This window comes from Heteronotia binoei, chromosome 8, assembly GCF_032191835.1.
Source record: "Heteronotia binoei isolate CCM8104 ecotype False Entrance Well chromosome 8, APGP_CSIRO_Hbin_v1, whole genome shotgun sequence".
NCBI classification, from domain to species: Eukaryota; Metazoa; Chordata; class Lepidosauria; order Squamata; family Gekkonidae; genus Heteronotia; species Heteronotia binoei.
This window is the reverse complement of record NC_083230.1, coordinates 110,337,184-110,354,297: the sequence shown is the minus strand read 5'-3', so window position 1 is coordinate 110,354,297 and position 17,114 is coordinate 110,337,184.

Genomic DNA, 17,114 nt, shown 5'->3' with positions numbered 1-17,114 from the left:
AGATGCTGTCAGCCCTGACCAAAGAAAAGCTATGGACGTGAAATCACGTGCTCAAAAGAGACAGTTTATCATGTTTTGGATTATCTGATCACACTTACAAAAAATCCAGGGGTATCTAATATTAAAGCAAAACAGTTTCAGCAGGGCTTTTTTTTTTGACAGAAAAAGACCAGTAGGAACTCATTTGCATATTAGGCCACACCCTCTGATGGCACCATTGTTTCACACAGGGCTTTTTTGTTGAAAAAGCCCAGCAGGGACTCATTTGCATATTAGGCCACACCCCTGACACCAAGTCAGCCAGAACTGTGCTGCTGCACGTCTTGTTCAAAAAACCCCCAGAGTTTCAGGCTTCCATTGAGAAAGATCCTTGTCATTCATTCATTCATTCATTCATTCATTCATTCATTCATTCAGCTTGTATCCCGCCCTCCACGCTGAAGCAAGCTCAGGGCGGCTCACACTAAGAGGCCACAGGACCAATATTATTAGACAAGAGATAAAAATACAAGTATATCATAATTAAAACATATGAACCAATTAAATAAAGTGGTAAAGCTACAGTACTGCAGTCGGAGCCCTCTGCTCATGACCTGAGTTCGATCCCCAGAGGAAGCTGGGTTTTCAGGTAGCCGGCTCAGGTTGACTCAGCCTTCCATCCTTCCAAGGTCAGTAAAATGAGTACTCAGCTTGCTGCTGGGGGAGTGGGGGATGTAGATGACTGGGGAATGCAATGGCAAACCACCCAGTAAAAAGTCTGCCGTGAAAACGTTGTGAAAGCAACATCACCCCAGAGTCAAAAACGACTTGTGCTTGCACCTTTACCTTTTTTAGCTGCTATTATCAATCAATCAATCAATCAATCAATCCATACCATACCATACCATACCAAACCTTTAATGGCATAATAGATTCAGATAAAAATACACAGAATATAAAAATTTAAACATTGGAGATAAAATCAAAATAAAACCGAGCTTACAGATACATTCAAACATGGTCAGAATTAAATTTAAGGATGTCAGCCAGAAATTTTGCCACAGCCTCACTAACCACCCCCTCAGTATCACTCAATAAATAATAACAGGGTGGCAGAATAGACAAATCTGGAGAAAAAGAAAGCTTGCCAAATAAATCTTTACGGAGGTTATGGTAAAAAGAACAATCAAGCAATATATGCTGGATTGAGTCAGGGGTATTCGCTCCACAGGAGCAAAGTCTGTCGGCTAAAGGGACTCGCTGATATCTCCCTTGTAAAACTTTGGAGGGAAACGCGTTTAGTCTGGCCAACATAAATGCCCTGCGATGACTTGGAGTGGTTAGGTCTGATAGATAATTGGGCATTTTGCCACAAAAAGCATAAAGACCTAAGGAAGCTGGAGAGCAAGTATAAGGGAGAGTTGGCCGTAATTTCGTTTCCTCCAATTCCCACAGTCTCAGTTTAATACATCTGAAGATATATGACTCTTCAGAGGTAGAAAAATCATCTACCTCTAACCCCAATTGATTGAGTTTAGACAGAAGCACTGCTGTCCAGGACGAAATATATGGGTCTCTTTTCATACAATCAAGAAGGCTGTTGGGATCTGTTCTAAAATGAATTTTGAGCCAGAATTTAAACACTGCAATCCAGGCTTTTGTCTCCACCAAAGACTGACCCACTTCAGAGCAGAGAGCAAAGTAGGACACACATTTTGGCAAACCAAGAATTTGTCTAAAGAATGAGGCTTGAATGCCCTCCACTTTCCTGGTAAAAGCTGAGATCCATATAGGGATACCATAGAGGATTTGGGCAAGCGTTTTGGCTTTGAATACTTTAATAGCTGCTGGAACTAATTGGTTGCCCCTTGCAAAGAAAAACTGTTTAATTTGAGCAGCTGAACACTTAGCCAAGTTGATGGTGTTGTTACGATGTGAAACCCAGCTTAACTTGTGGTTAAAAGTGATCCCCAAGTATTTAAAATTTTTTGTTTGCTCGATTGTTGAATTGCCAATAAACCATCTCTGTGGGCCCCAGCAATTTGAAAAGACAACTACTTTAGATTTGGTATAATTGATAGTAAGTGAATTACAATTACAGTAGTCATAAAAGGCGTTCAAATACCTTTGCAGGCCCACTCTTGTACAAGAGAGGATGGTAGTGTCATCGGCATAAAGTAATAAGGGGACCGCTCGGCCTGCAAGTTTAGGCGGATGACCATTGATAGGGGTCAAAAATTGTGCCAGGTCAGTTAAAAATAAATTAAAAAGATGTGGGGCCAGCACACAACCTTGTTTTACCCCCTTTAACACTGGGATTTTACTAGTCAAGTCACCGCTAGAAGAAAATTTCACTTGGCAAAAGGTATTAGAATGACGTTTCCTCAAGAGAAACAGCAAACGAGGGTCCATTCCCAGGTAACCTAGCTTGAGCCATAGTTGGGCTCTATCTATTGAATCAAAAGCACCCTTCAAATCGATGAAGGCAGCATATAATTTTTTTGACCCGGTATGCATATATTTTTCAGCAAGGAAGGCCAGAGTGCAGCAGTGATCCATAGCAGATTTGCCTTTGGAGAAGCCAATCTGTTCAGGACCTATGATGTTGCCTAGGCGCATCCAGTCAGTTAATCGGAGTTCTAAATGTTTTGCATACAATTTGCCCACTATAGATAATAAACTAATGGGGCGGAAGTTTTCTGGTAACTCCAACCCCCCCTTTTTGTATATTGGGATAATTATAGAGTCAAGCCAAGAGTCAGGGATGGAGCCATGCAGATCGATAAAAGAGAACAATTTTGCAAGGGACAAGAGCCACCAATCGGCAAACTTTGTGAATACCTCAGCGGGAAGGCCATCAGGGCCAGGTGCTTTACCCGCTTTTAAATCCTTCAATAACTCACTGATTTCCTCTAGAGTTACTGGAGGCCAGACCGGCATATCAGTAACTGAGGGGTTTGCTAAGATAGGAGGGGATACACATGGGGCAGCAAAAATGTTAGAGAAGTAATCAACCCATGTTTGCTCAGAGATATTTGGGTCAGTAACAGAATTGTTTTTTAGATTACCTGAAATGATTCTCCAGAAGGCCTTATTATCGTTAGATTTTATCGAGTGGTAAAGTTGGTCCCATTTATTCTGAAAGAAAGCTTTCTTTTTGGATGTAGTAAGCTCCAGGTAGGCTGTCTTGTAAGCAATGTAGGCCTTAATTTTTGATTGGTCTTTGGAGTGACAAGCCTCTTTAAAATGAGCTCTCAGTTCTTGTTTCCAAGCTAAACAATCTGTATCGAACCAGCTGGAGAAACTAGACCTAGACAAGATCACCGGTTTAGCTTTGGCACTACAATAATCAATTAATAATGAAAATCTTGAAAGGATTGAATCATCTGAATTGGAATTTATGATTGAATCCCTTAATCTGCATAGCGCTTCAGAGCCAAAGAGGGAAGAAAACTCCCTTTCTAGGGCCGGGGACCCAATCAATCAATCAATCAATCAATCAATCACCTTTTATTTATATCCCGCCCTCCCCGCCGAAGCAGGCTCAGGGCGGCTAACAACAAAATTCAATAAACATTATACAAACAACATTTTAAACTACAATTAATTAAAATCTATTAAAATTTTAAAACAGTAAAATTAATATTTTCTGCTATTACCTAGATGGCGAATTTACTTAGCAGTTCTGATCAGTGAAGGCCATTTGAAACAAGATGGTCTTGCAGGCCCTGCAGAATTGTTCAAAGTCCCGCAGGGCCCGCAATTCTTCTGGAAGTTGGTTCCATAACTTTGGGGCCATAACAGAGAAAGCCTGGGTACGGGTACTTTGAAGCTTTACCTCTTTTGGCCCGGGGATAGTCAGCAGGTTCTTCCCTGCTGACCTCAGTGCTCTCTGGGGTTCATGTGGGGAGAGACGGTCCCTAAGGTAGGCAGGTCCTCGGCCATATAGGGCTTTAAAGGTAATAACCAGCACTTTGTAACGAATCCGGTAAGTAACTGGTAGCCAGTGCAGTTCACGCAGCCCCGGCTGGATGTGCTCCCACTTTGGGAGCCCCAGCAGTAATCTAGCAGCCGCGTTCTGCACTAGCTGCAGCTTCCGGGTTCGGCACAGAGGCAGCCCCATGTAGAGGGCATTACAGTAATCTAATCTCGAGGTGACCGTTGCATGGATCACTGTTGCCAGGTCCCGACGCTCTAGGAAGGGAGCCAGCTGCCTCGCCCACCTCAGGTGAAAAAGGCTGATTTGGCAGTGGCTGCTATCTGGGCCTCCATTGATAACGAAGGCTCCAGTAGAACTCCCGGGCTCCTGACCCGTCAAAAAGATCAGATCAGATATATTGATGTATTAGATCAGATATATTGATGTATTAAAGATGTATATAAAATTCCCTACCAATAGAAAACCACTCTGGCCAAGAGAAAGTGTCTTTGCACTCTTTTGGCTTTCTGGGTTGATTTTCTGTTTGTTGGGTGTTTTTAACATGGGGACTTTCTAGGCACCCCAATCCTCCCGCCCTGGCAGGGGTCTCCTGGATTTCCAGCTCCTTCCCCCGCCCCCCCCCAAAATGGAAGCGGGAGGAGGGGGAAGGGGGGGCGATCCGCGAGTCTGGTTGCTTTTGAGCCCATCTACACTGAAGTGGAGAAGAGGCTGCAGCGCAGCGGCGTCGCCCGCTCTGCCTCTGAAGTCAAATGAGAGAAGGGGATGGTGGAGGCAAAGGGAAAAGTGAGCCACAGAACTGGACGTCCCACGACGCTCCTTGCTTCCCGCTGCCGTGATCCACCGACGCACCAGCCTCCCGGCCTAATTACCTCCCCGTTCAGAAACAGCGTGCAAGCACGCTCCCTGCAGCCCAAACACGCTGAGAGGACTGCCGAGACGGGGAGCGGAGGCTTCAAAACAAGCGTTGAAGCCCCGCCCCCTCCAGACGCGGCCGAAAGCGCGCCGAAGAGTCCGCTCTCAACACATACATTGGATCCCTCCTTCTTCCATCGGATTTCTTTGCAGAATTGGCAGGTAGTCTTTGCTTTCCCTCTTGATCTGTCCCTCTCTTATTTTCCAAACCACATGTACACCTTTAGCCCAAAGAGTATCCCTTGTTCCAGTTTGGAGCAGTTCTGCTGTTTGTTGCTATATTTAATAAGATAACGAATGTGTCTGTGTTTTTGATTTAGTACTTCTAGTATTTGCTTAAGGTTATTTCCCCCTGCACACACACACACACACACTACTGTACCAACTCTCTGAATAAATTTTGTATCCCTTTTAAAATCAGATCTCTGCCATCCTTTTCCAACTGAAAACTTGCTCCTCACTGTTGCCACTTGAGGTAAAAGATCTTGGTTTTCTTTGCTTTGTACAAACATGCAAAGCTAATTCTCCTTGTTGATCTGAACATAATATTCATGTGTTTGTTGTGTGGGCATGGTAACATTTGCATAGATATAAGTTATAACAACACCATATAATGTGAAGAATAAGGTGGTATGATCAGCCGTGTCTCTGGGCAGTGAGCTACTTAACCAAGGGTAAACACCAGTGAGTATATTTTTTATAATATTAGTGCCATTATTTTCAGCAAATATTGGCTACTTACAAATATCAAAATCTAGTACAAAAATTAAAATCCATAAAACACAGTGTGTTAAGAATGCCTGTCTTTTTTAACATGCTGTTTTGGGAGGAGGCTTTGCATTATAAGAACATAAGAGAAGCCATGTTGGATCAGGCCAATGGCCCATCCAGTCCAACACTCTGTGTCACACAGTGGCCAAAAAAAATGATATATATATATATATATACACACTGTGGCTAATAGCCTCTGCTGGACCTCTGCTCCATATTTTTATCTAACCCCCTCTTGAAGCTGGCTATGCTTGTAGCCGCCACCACCTCCTGTGGCAGTGAATTCCACATGTTAATCACCCTTTGGGTGAAGAAGTACCTCCTTTTATCCGTTCTAACCCGACTGCTCAGCAATTTCATTGAATGCCCACGAGTTCTTGTATTGTGAGAAAGGGAGAAAAGGACTTCTTTCTCTACCTTCTCCGTCCCATGCATAATCTTGTAAACCTCTATCATGTCACCCCACAGTCGACGTTTCTCCAAGATAAAGAGCCCCAAGTGTTTTAACCTTTCTTCATAGGGAAAGTGTTCAAAATCTTTAATCATTCTAGTTGCCCTTTTCTGCACTTTTTCCAATGCTATAATATCCTTTTTGAGGTGCGGTGACCAGAATTGCACACAGTATTCCAAATGAGACTGCACCATTGATTTATACAGGGGCATTATGATACTGGCTGATTTGTTTTCAATTCCCTTCCTAATAATTCCCAGCATGGAATTTGGGCACAAGTAGATTTTTCTTGAAAAGAGGTGGAAATGAAGCTTCGGAGCTCAAATCTGATACTGCTGAGGGAATGATGCTTCATATTGCAGTAAGAGAGAAACGGCAAGCGAGTTTAAACAAATTCTAAGAGTAAAAGACTATTTGACTTTTGCAGTGGTATGATGAAGAGCTACTTCTAGAATATCCATGTGACAAATCTTTATTTTGGTTAACAACAAAGCACCATTCTTTAAAACTCAGATTTCATGCTTTTTTTTCTTTTTTCTCTACACTGGCAAAACACAACATTGTAGGTTCTTTTAGAGTGCAGGAACCTGAGCCACCATCAACACTTGACTGTAGAGTAGGGTTGCCAATCCCCAGGTGGGGGCGGGGGATCCCCCAGTTTGGAGGCCTTCTCCCCGCTTCAGGGCCGTCAGAAAGCGGGGGAAGGTGAGGGAAATTTCTTCTGAGAACTCTATTATTCCCTAGGGAGAGTTATTCCCATAGAAAATCATGGAGAATTGATCCGTTGGTATCTGGGGCTCTGGGGTGGGGCCTGTTTTTTGGGATAGAGGCATCAAATTTTCAGTATAGCATCTAGTTCCTCTCCCCAAAATACACCCCAAGTTTCAAAAAGATTGGACCAGGGGGTCCAATTCTATGAGCCCCAAAAGAAGGTGCCCCTATCCTTCATCATTTCCTATGGAAGGAATTGAAAAGGTGTGCCGTCCCCTTAAAATGTGATGGCCACAACTCCCTTTGGAGTTCAATTATGCTTGTCACAGCCTTGATCTTTGCTCCACCCCAATGTCTCCTGGCTCCACCCCTAAAGTCTCCTGGCTCCACCCCCAAAATCCCCAGATATCTCTTGAATTGGACTTGGCAACCCTACCTGCTGTGCTTCTTCTACCAAAAAACCCCCTGCCCCTAACAAATGCCCAGGAAATCAAGTGATGGATCTCCGACCCTCAGGTGGGCCTCACTGTCATGGACTCAAGAGGTGAAAAACAGAAAGATGAAAAACGAAATATGAATTGCATATAAAGTCCATAAAACTGACTTCATTCTCACTTGAATAGTAACTGACGGAACTCCATCTAGTGGCCATCTGATGTATAGTCCAACATTAGCAGAAAAGAGTGAGAGTTCAGGAGCTCCTTAAAGACTAACAAAATTGGTGGCAGGGGACGAGATTTCGTGCATCACTGCTCTCTTCTTCAGACACAGCTAGAATGTGAGTCCATCTGCCCTTATATCTTGGAGAGCCAGTTTAGTGTAGTGGTTAAGAGTACGGACTCTTATCTGGGAGAAGAGGGTTTGATTCCCCACTCCTCCACTTGCACCTGCTAGCATGGCCTTGGGTCAGCCATAGCTCTGGCAGAGGTTGTCCTTGAAAGGGCAGCTGCTGTGAGAGCCCTCTCAGCCCCACTCACTTCACAGGGTGTCTGTTCTGGGGGAGGGGGATAAAGGAGTTTGTGAGCCGCTCTGAGACTCTTGAGTGGAGGGCGGGATATAAACCCAATGTCTTCTTCTTGGAGAGTGGAGTAATTTCAGATGCCGAATGACAATGGCCAGGGCTTTTTTAGTAGAAAAAGCCCAGCAGGAACTCATTTGCATATTAGGTCACACACCCCGGTGGCACCATTGTTTCGCACAGGGCTTTTTGTAGCAAAAGCCCATTTGCATATTAGGCCACACACCCCGATGCCAAGCCAGCCGGAACAGAGTTCCTCTGTGTTCCTGCTCAAAAAATGCCCTGACAATAGCAGGTGAATGACAACAGCGGGCATGATTGAATGAGGCGTGATATGCAGAGGGAGCAGTAGGCACAGAGAAATTAAATTGGTGACATCATCTTAAGATTTTTTTTTTGATAGTAGGCCCTTTGCTTTAAAAACATATTTTTTCACTGATCTATTTATTTCCACCTCAGCTAATTTCATTTTTCAATCATCAGGAGTCAAACTACTCAAATGGAGGGAAGGCATTTAAAAAGTGTGCTGTCCCTTTAAATGTGATGGCCAGAACTCCCTTTGGAGTTCAATTGTCACAATCTTGCTCCTGGCTCCACCCCCAATGTCTCCTGGCTCCACCCCCAAACGACTTCTGAAAAGATTATAAAACAAATGGAGTGTCTGGGCTGCCTTCCCTTCCTTTCTTACAGTTTCACAGGTCAATGGGAGCAGCTGCATTGTACCACCGGCTCATCCCACTTCTATTCAGCCTGGCCTCTACAGATTTAAAGGCACAGACACTCCATCCAAAAAGCAAGCCTTTCCAAGTGTCTTCTTAAGCCTTCCAAAGTGGAAAGGCACATGGTGGTTGTGGGGCAGGGCTTACCTCTGCCAGCCAGCTGACTGGGGGTGGGAAGGAGCCTGCAAAAGCGGGAGATCTCCTGCTGGGACCTGGGGATTGGCAAGCCTACTCTAGATTAATTACTAAGTGTTAAAGAGTGGGTCCGATACATGAAGGGTCCGATACAATAAAGAGCGATCAAAGCTCTTTATTCAGTTACAGCATGGTAATGGTTAAACAAAGACTGGAGAATTGGGCCAACAGGGCCAACTATGTACACACCCCAGTTCCTGCGCTAGAACATCATTGGGGCATTTGAACCAGCAGGGGGCTTGTGATCGGTCCGGGGAAGCCGAGATTTGGATCCCGCTTCCCATTGTTCCCAGGTCCCCAAGCTCAGTCCTAAAGGCTCCAGTGAGCCAGGCAAGAACTACCCACACATGTGAAACATAAAGTCCATGTTAAATAGTGGATTTAATGCATGGAGAGGTGAGGTGGCAGTGATCAAAGCCCTTTTATTATCGATAGCAGCATGGTAATGGCTGACTCAAGATTACTGAACTGGGCCAACAGAGCCAAATATATATACAGCGAAGTCCCTGCACTGAGACGTAGGGTTGCCAAGTCCCCCACAGCCTCTGGCGGGGGGATCCTTCCCGAACATTGTAGGTGCAATGATGTCACTCGGAAGTGACATCATCACGCGGGCAATTTCATGCACTGGCTGCTCTAGGAGTATCCGGGGAAACGTTATGGTCTATAGAGTTTTCCTCCCAAATTGCTAGAGTGTCTGGGAAAACCATAGAGTTTTCCCAGATGCTCCTAGAGGCGCTCGATGTTGCCGGTGCGATGACGTCAGTTCTGAGTGACGTCATCGTGCCAGTGACATTGGGGGAGGATCCCCCCCAGCAGTCCAATGTGGACTGATGGGTTGGGAACCTCCAGGGTGGAAGAACCCTCACCTGGCCCAGGAACTTGGCAGTCCTACTGAGACGCCATTGGGTCATTTGAACCAGCAGGGGGCTGGTGATTGGCCATGGGAAGCAGGGATTTGGATCCTGTTTCCCATGGTTTCCCGGTCCCCAAGCTCAGTCCTAAAGGCTCCAATGAGCCAGGCAGGAACTAATAGAACACATGAACCAAAGAGTACACATACGCAACAGTCCACATACACAACACTAAGGTTTTGATATCCAGAACACATCAATACTTAAATATGTTTGGTGTCTGTTGAAAAAGAAAGTATAGTCCTTAACCCCGGCTGGCTGCATCCACTTCCAGTGTGACAACAGAAACACTCTTGTAAGGCCTTTGTGTTGGGCTCAACATACTTGCTTGGCTCCAATTTACATTGGGGGAAAGTGAGATTGGGTGGAAGGGACATTTTTTTAAAAATTTCCCTTTGTGCTTTTAAAATTTCCTTTTGTCCTGTGCACAGTCCAGACACAACATTGCCAAAGAATGTGCACTCTGTACATGTTCATGCTTTTCATTTTGCTGTTACCTAAAATGGCGTGGTACAGGTTCAAAGGGGCAACCAACTAGCTAATCGATTCAGATGGGGTATCCATGTTGAGTTTGATTCCCCATTGGGTTTGATTCCCCACTCCGCCACTTGCAGCCGCTGGAATGGCCTTTGGTTAGCCATAGCTCTCGCAGGAGTTGTCCTTGAAAGGGCAGCTGCTGTGAGAGCTACCTCAGCCCCACCCACCTCGCAGGGTGTTTGTTGTGGTGGAAGAAGATATAGGAGATTGTAAGCTGCTCTGAGACTCTGATTCAGAGTGAAGGGCGGGGTATAAATCTGTAGTCTTCTTCTTCTCGGTCTGAAGCAACAGAACAAAGTTGGAATCCAGTGGCACCTTTAAGACCAACCAAGTATAATTCTAGGTATAGGCTTTCGTGTGCATGTACACTGTTTTGTTTAGATCCGTGTTGTTCTGAAGAAATAAAGTTTGAGTCCAGGGGATTGATGAAGTTTTATTGTGGGTATAAGCTTTCATGTGCAAGCACACTTCATCAGATACAGGTGAAACAGGATTTAGAGTCAAGATGCATAAGTACTAGGTGATTATAGCTGAGATTGGATGTGAGAGAGATCTGTGAATGGCAGTAAATTAGCAAGCAAATACAAGAGTTAATGAGCAGGTGTGGGAACAAAGTTTGAGTCCAGTGGTACCTACGAGTCAAGTACAGTTCCATTATGGGTATAAGCAAGAACTGAGAGATTTAGTATGTTCACCCTGTAAGATTAATTGAAACAGATTTCTTCAAATATTACATATAGGTAAGGGGGTGTTAAATTGCCAGGAAGAGCTAATTGGAGTAAAAATGTCTAAGTAACTGAGCAATACATACAGCTAAGACGCAGCTAACTCATTAGGTAAGATATGAAAACTGCAGTAAATTGGTATAGAGATAATAAAGCAATTAACAACAGATGTCAGAACTAGGTTTGAGTCCAGGGGCATCATTTAGAACAACATAGCTTGATTTCTGGGTATAAGTGAAAACTGAGTGACTTCGCATGTGTAGTGAGAGAAGAAGACAATATCTCTGTTATGTCCTGGGGGCTCCATTGTTCTGAGTGTTGTCATAGCTTGCAGTTCAGCAATCTCCTATTCCAGGGGTGGCCAACAGTAGCTCTCCAGATGTTTTTGCCTACAGCTCCCATCAGCCCCAGCCAGCATGGCTGATGGCTGGGGCTGATGGGAGTTGTAGGCAAAAAAAACATCTGGAGAGCTACCGTTGGCCACCCCTGTCCTATTCCCATCTGTTTCTGAAGTTCCTTTGCAATAAGCAACTACTTTAAGGTCAGTTTTATTGTACAGTATTTATTTTATTGCACAGTTGCTTTGAATGAAGAGCAGCTGTTTTCTATTCTGCCGTAGCTCAGAGACTCCAGCCAAGCATTTACCAAACAAAGGTATCTGTGATGCTATAATTTTGTAAATTTCAGTACAATGTTACCCTTATGAATAAGGCAGAAACAAGACACCTGTAAATGAACATCCAGGGAAACTGTTAAAAAATTTCCCCCAAAGGCTTTTCTATGTTGCCTTTTACTGTCAAATTTGTGACCATTACCGGTAGTTTAGGGGTGGCCAAACTTGCTTAACATAAGAGCCACACAGAATAAATGTCAAATGTTTGAGAGCCACAAGGCAGGCAGGCAGGCAGGCAAATAGATAGGGGAGGGAGATGGTGGTGGAAAGAAAGCAACTTTAAATGGAGAAGTGAGTTAAAGAGAGAAATGCCTTCTCAAAGCATAGACGTAAACTAAGGGGGGGGGCTGCGGGGCCCCCGCCACCCCCGAATTTTTCTGATGGGGGCTAAGCCCCCCTCCCCACAATATTCCTTTGAAATTATTTTCTTCAAAGGCATGTGAAGCGGCAAAGCAGATCCCATTTCCTTCTGGGGAGGTACTGGAGGCCACTCAGATTTACAACTGTTCTCTAAATGGCAGACATCAGCTCTCCTTGTGGTGGGGGCAGGGTCAGTGCCTTCACTTGGGTGTGTGGGAAGACAGCAAGGGTGGCAGGCACTTGCCCGGAGCCTCCTTTTAGAGCCCGCTGTATTTTCCTTCACAACGGGCCTTACATCTTGGCTTTTCTGACAACCACTTAACCCCTGTAAGTAAGGGTTGAGGAAACTTTTTGCAATGTATCTGTGGAAGTGTGCTAGCATAGGATAGCTTATACTCAGAATAAAACTTCGTTGGTTTTAAAGGTGTTACTGGACTCAAACTCTGTTCAACTAGTTAATGATTACAGAAGAAACTGGGGGGGAAGAATAGCACTGTATTGCTATGTTGCATACATATTGCTATAGTATTTGGGGGTTCTTTTTTTGGCAGATGGATATTTTGTGTCCTCTTCAAGGATCTGAATGAGAGGCCTGGAGCAATCGGCACTACATCTTCCTTGACAACAATGAATGTTTACATTCATTTAAGCAGATGCTGAACCAGATCCTGTTGAAAACTAATGGCCCCAGCAAGCCTATCCCGCCCCTCCCCCCAAAACGACTACATTCTTAAAGACTTGGTCAAGTAGGTATGTATTGACAATTGTTCACCACCTAGGCACAGGGCTGCCAATCCCCAGGTGGGCAAACACTAGAAATAAACCACGGCGTTTTTATGTTGCAAATAAATGCTTAAGCAGTTTCTTTCATAATGATGCAATTGTATTATTATCATCGCAAACCAAAATTCATTAAATGTCCATAGAAAAATCAAAAAGTTGTTTCACACCACTCTTGTAAGGTAGTACTTTCAAAACCAGAATGTTATTTCACACCACTCTTGTAAGGTAGTACTTTACAGTCCGCTGTCTCAGTTCTCCTTTGCTCGAAAGACGTAGACAGGACCACGCTTGTATATGATTCCTCCTATGGGTAGCAGACCGAAGTCTGACAGGTGCAGCGGCTACACAGGTCCTACGTTCAGTTCTGTGTTTCGTTAGGGTTGCCAAGTCCAATTCAAGAAATATTTGGGGACTTTGGGGGTGGAGCCAGGAGACATTAGGGGTGGAGCCAAGATCAAGGCTGTGACAAGCATAATTGAACTCCAAAGGGAGTTCTGGCCATCACATTTAAAGGGACGGCACACCTTTTCAATGCCTTCCTTCCATAGGAAATAATGAAGGATAGGGGCACCTTCTTTTGGGGCTCATAGAATTGGACCCCCTGGTCCAATCTTTTTGAAACTTGGGGGGTACTTTGGGGAGAGGCACTAGATGTTATACAGAAAATTTGGTGCCTCTACCCCAAAAAACAGCCCTTCCAGAGCCCCAGATACCCGTGGATCAATTCTCCATGATTTTCTATGGGAATAAATCTCCCTAGCGATAATAAGAGTTCTCAGCAGACATTTCCCTCCCCTCCCCCCGCTTTCTGACGACCCTGAAGCGGGGGGAGGGTCTCCAAACCGGGGGATCTCCTGCCCCCACCTGGGGATTGGCAACCCTATGTTTCATTCACCTTCCACTGGCCGCTTTCTTTTAGCTTTGGAACCTGTGCTAAAGGCAACTGCTCACACATTACAATACGATGTTACTTTGCAGCTTGCAACGCGGCTTGCGTTGTTAATTAAAAGTTAAAGTTGTAACATTCAGCTGTCTGAAGATCATTTGTTGAAGCCCAATGTGTTTTGCAAGTTGAACCTGAAGAGCGGAAATATACCAAGCACAGGAATGCAGTCATTTCCCATAAATTGAATCATGTGATTTTCATTAATGATCTGTTCTGAATATCTGTGTTTTTAAGGTGGAATTTCTAAGCAGTGTTCTATGAGGCCAAGGTATATAAAATCCTAGGTGGTATGGGGTCATGGGCCATGGGCCCTGTTCTGAATTGCCTCAAAATGTACTTGTACTGACTTTGTAGGATATGAGTTTGAAGTGAGAAGAACATTGCCACTAACTCTGAACTTTGTACATTGCTCAGAAATTGAGCACCCAGAAACTGTTTGTATTCTACCCTGGGTCAGAGACCCATGAATTTATCAAACAAAGGTATCTGTGATGCCATAGTTTTGTCAATTTCAGTACAATCGTACTTTATTAGTGAGGCAGAAACAAGACACCTGTAAGTGAATCTCCAGGGGAACTTATAAAATGTTCCCCTAAAGCTTTTCTGTATTGCCTTATACTGTCAAATTTGTGACCATTGGTTTGTCCTATGCACATGATATGTATATTTGCAGATCTTAAAGTGACTATTCTAAAAGTGAATTTCAAAAAGAAGACACAGGAAGAGACCTCTGAGATACCACTATAACCATTCGCAAACTTCTACCTTTTCCTGTATTGGCCCAGTCCATGGGCATTGTTGGGGGGGTGCTCCCTAAATTTATGGGGAGGGATCGTCTCTATAAATTCATAGGTAGTGATAATGGAGGCCCCTCCCTGTGATGTCACTGGCTACTCCCTATGATGTCACTGGATCAAATGCCCCTGGCTGGCCCCAGCCCCCCCCCCCCCCGGGGAAATTGAAAAGTCTATGCCCCTGTCTCCAAGCCAGCCAACAGGGCAGTGGGAGCTTCAAGAGCCACACAATATGTGTGAAAGAGCCACATGTGGCACCCAAGCCGCAGTTTGGCAACCTCTGGTTTATCCTATACAATTGATACGCATATTTGCAGATCTTCAAGTGGCTATTCTAAAAGGGAATTTCAAAAACAGGACACAGCAGGAGGCTGCTGAGATACCACTATAACCACTGGCCAACTCCCACCTTTTCCTGGGTTTGGCCCAGCCCAGGGGCATTGTTAGGGGGGTTCCCGCTAAATTTCTGGGGAGCTTCTCCCTAAATTCCCCATGGCCCTACCTCCTTTAACTTCAGAGAGGGATAATGGAGACCCCTCCCTGGGATGGCACTGGCTCTTCCCTATGATGTCATTGGATCCCAGTTCATTTAGGGACCTACATAGCAATGCCTTTGGTCAAGCACCAGCACCTCCCCCCCAAAATTGGAAACTCTACGCCCCTGGTTGCCAGGTCTGTGTTGGAAAATATCTGGAGACTTTGGAGGTGGATCTGGGAGAGGGCAGGGTTTGGGGAGGGGAGGGGAGGGGCCTCAGCATAGTCCAATGCAACAAAGTTTACCCTTCCAAGCAGCCATTTTCTCCAGGGGAGCTGATCTCTGCCAGCTGGAGATCAGTTGTAAAAGCGGGAGATCTCCAGGCACCACTTGGAGGCTGGCAACCACACTTGTTGTTGAGATGATATATCTCAGCTTGAGATCTCCAGGGGACCTCTCTATTTCTGGCTTTCCATTGCATTTCAGATATTTACGACTTCCCTCTGATTGTTAAGAGGTTTAGATCTCCCCAACTGGATATTGTGCCACCCTTTTGCATAGAGGACAAATTGTAGGCCGGTTGAACAGAAAATTAAATTATAAACCACACTGTGGGACTAATAAAGTCAGGACGTTCCTGAAGAGCACAGCTTGGCTACATTAAGCATCGTCATTAAAGTTGTACAGATTTCATTGCTTGTTCCAAGTTTTGTACCAAACTACCTTTGTCGACCTTGGGCAACATTAATTTTCTTTGTAAGAGGCTGCACCACACCATTTTCCATAATAGTCTGCCCAGGAGTCTTTTTAAAACGTTTCAAAAAGATGGTTCTGCTAATTAAGACAGACACAATTATCAGCCAGCACTTTAAATAAAAAAAAAATAGATTATGTTTGTCAAGAGGCTCCAACAGGGACGTGAAATGTTTCTCTGCTGGTGCCATCCTAAGCAGAATTATGCCTTTCAAAGCACATTGACTTCAAAGGTCTTTGAAAGGTGTAACACTACTTAGGATTGCGCTGCACGTATATGAAACAGAGAAATGGAGATGGATAAATAAGTTTTAAGATTAGGCTCATCTGTCTCTCTCTCTCTCTCTCATGTGGCCTGTTCTTATATGCCTAGGGAAATGCTGGTCACCACCACTGTGGGATCAGGAAGCAATTTTTTCCAATGCCAGTTTGGCCAGGGATCCTGGAGGTTCTTTTGACATCTTCTGGGCATGGAGCAGGGGTCACTGGGGATATATGTGTGTGGGAGAGGTATTTGTAAATTCCCTGCATTGTTCAGGGGTTTGGACTAGATGACCATGGAGGTTCCATCTCTATGATTCTCTGTGTGCATATTTAGTTTCAGTGGGTAGATGTGTCAGTCTGCAATAGGACAGCTGCAGTAGGACCCTTAGAGTAGGGTTGCCAGGTCCAGTTCAAGAAATATCTGGGGACTCTGGGGGTGGAGCCAGGAGACTTTGGGGGTGGAGCCAGGAACAAAGGTGTGACAAGTACAACTGAACTCCAAAAGGCGTTCTGGCCATCACATTTAAAGGAACTGCACACCTTTTAAATACCTTCCCTCCATTTGAAATAATAAAGGATAGGGGCACCTTCTTTTGGGGCTCATAGAATTGGCCTGGTCCAATCTTTTTGAAACTTGGACGGTCTTTTGAGGAGAGACATTGGATGCTATGCTGCAAATTTGGTGCCTCTACCTAAAAAAACAACATCCCCCAGATACCCGCAGATCAATTCTCCATTGTATTCTATGGGAATTGGTCTCCATAGGAAATAATGGAGTGCCCAGCAGACATTTCCCTCCTCTCCCCCCCCCCCCTCTGCTTTCTGATCACTCTGAAGCGGGGTCAGGACCTCCAAACCGGGGATTCCCTGCCCCCAACTGGGGATTGTGTGAAACCAAATAGAGAATCACGGCAGAAAGTGATTAGAAGAGAACCCAAGGTTTCCGTGATATCCAGCCTCCAAAATAATACAAATTGGCAACAAATTATATAGAATAGATTAATATTTCAACACTCTCATACAAAACACGCTACAAACATACCCTGACAATCGAACACTCAATCATAAAACACAAGGACTCTCTCTCGAAGCCCCCACCGCCCCGTTGACCAAAGCTCTTTAAATCACTTCTCCAAACTAAGCCAGCTGATGCACTGGAGCATTTAACGTTAAAGTTGCTTTCTTTCCACCTTC